Source organism: Propithecus coquereli, unplaced genomic scaffold, assembly GCF_000956105.1.
Source record: "Propithecus coquereli isolate 6110/MARCELLA unplaced genomic scaffold, Pcoq_1.0 Scaffold32, whole genome shotgun sequence".
In the NCBI taxonomy this organism is placed as follows: domain Eukaryota; kingdom Metazoa; phylum Chordata; class Mammalia; order Primates; family Indriidae; genus Propithecus; species Propithecus coquereli.
In genome coordinates, this window is record NW_012148841.1 from 1,731,916 (window position 1) to 1,733,832 (window position 1,917).

Genomic DNA, 1,917 nt, shown 5'->3' on the forward strand with positions numbered 1-1,917 from the left:
GAAAAAGGAAAGGAAAAAGGAAAGGAAAAAAATTGTGGAGCTAAATGCAGTGGCATGTGCCTGTAAGTCTCAGCTGCTCAGAAGGCTGAGGAAAGAGGATTGCCTGAGCCTAGGAGTTCAAGGCTATATAGTGTGTTACGATTGCATCTGTGAATAGCTATAGCATTTCAGCCTGGGCAACATTTAAAAAAAAAAAAAGAAAAGAAAGAAAGAAAAAGAAAAAGAAAGAAAGAAAGAAAAAACAGAGAGAGAAAGAAATTGTATCACTGCATCAGCTTCCCAAAAAGTTATCTTACTCCCTTATCTCCTTACTCCAACCCATTCTGTATGGAAAATGGGCTAAAACTTGCCTCTCATTCGTTACTGCCCTTAACAAGGACTTTTTGAGGTTTTTTACAACCTAGATTCCATTGATCATAGATAAGTATGTTTAGATCTTCTATGTACAATCTCAACCCCATGATTTGGTTTTTAATTTACTCTTCGAGCCAATATCCCTTTTCATACTGTTATAATATCTTTGCTTTTCCCGCCCTTTCTTCTTTACAAGTATCTGATCATATCTTAACAAAGACTAGACAAATCCCCAGAGCTCTCAGGAAGTCTCCCACAAGTCATCTCTCCTAGGTCATGTTAAATGCTTACATGTGTATATGCAATTTCCTAACACTACTTTGAATGCAGAGAACAAGGCTTATTATGTTTTCTAACATCCTACATCATGTATTCCTATACTAAATATATAGAAGTGTTCAACACTGGTTGATTAATTTAGGTGAGGTAAAAAAAATTATGACTTACTAGTTTACTTTATATTCCAAATTACATTTGGGAATATACTCACTTAATGTCATCATTTTCATTGTGATACCAGTAGATCTATTTAATACCATCGATATATGTCTGATGCTCTTTAGTAAAGCTTAAATCACTGCCTTCTAAGATTTCCTCATTAAAAATCATTGTTGAGACTAATTAAATTAAGGTGCAAACATTGTAAATTTTGTGTTATTGTAAATGTCAGCATTATGTAATTCAAACTGAAAAGGTTGAAACAAATGTGCCTTTTGACTTCAGAGGGCTATTGATTTACTTAGTGAGAAAAGCTGATGCCCTCATAGAGCAAAATAATGTTCCAAAATAATCCACTTTTGGCAAATGATTGTATCCTTTCAGGGGAAGGGTGGCTTCGTTTGCAGTGATACATAGCAGTCCCCAAATTCCCTCTGGGGCTCTGCCCAGGTTGCAAATGTATTTCTTTTGCTCAGTAATAACAATGTGGAATATGGTTTTCATTTGGGGCAATGGGCAGAAGTCAAGAAAGCATGTGGCTTCAGTCCTTCAGGAAGGAGCACCTTCACAGAGGAAGGGAATTAACCAAACCAAAACAGTCCTATTTGAGAAAGACACAATGTAGCTGGTTGCCAAGAATATAAAAATAAGTGAGGGACATTTTTTGTAAGGAGACAAATGTGTGGAAATTCAGGAGAAGCCAAAGAATCAGACCTCAAAAGGAAGAGGAATAGTAGAAACATCTTCAAAAGGAGCCAGCACTTTAGAAGGAATTATTCGTTTAGAGTGAGCAGAGATCAGCCTAATGAAGTGTTGAGGACTTCATCAAGAGATGTGTGAGGACCTTGGCTAGCTCCCTACCATTAGCTTGACTCAGCTCTTTACCGAGGGCCTGCCAGGTTATTTGTTCAGTTTGTACTAGCCCATCTCCCCTCTACTCTTTTATCTGTTTCCTGTATCTGACTGAGTGTATCTGGAAAGTAGGTTTTTGTTATCTTTATTTTACAGATGAGGAAAAAACCTTCAAAGAAATCAGATACTTTCCCAAGGACACATAAGTATAGGTGGTAGGACTGAGATTCAAACAAGTTCCATCTGACTCCTAAAGTAGTGCTCTTTCCTTCA

At 37.0% G+C, this 1,917-nt stretch overlaps 1 protein-coding gene across 1 annotated transcript in view; it reads left to right on the top strand.

Annotated features, from left to right (window-relative positions):
- MAGI2 (membrane associated guanylate kinase, WW and PDZ domain containing 2) overlaps positions 1–1,917 on the top strand; it is a 1,576,038-nt gene that overhangs the window by 194,250 nt on the left and 1,379,871 nt on the right. The window lies entirely within an intron of this gene.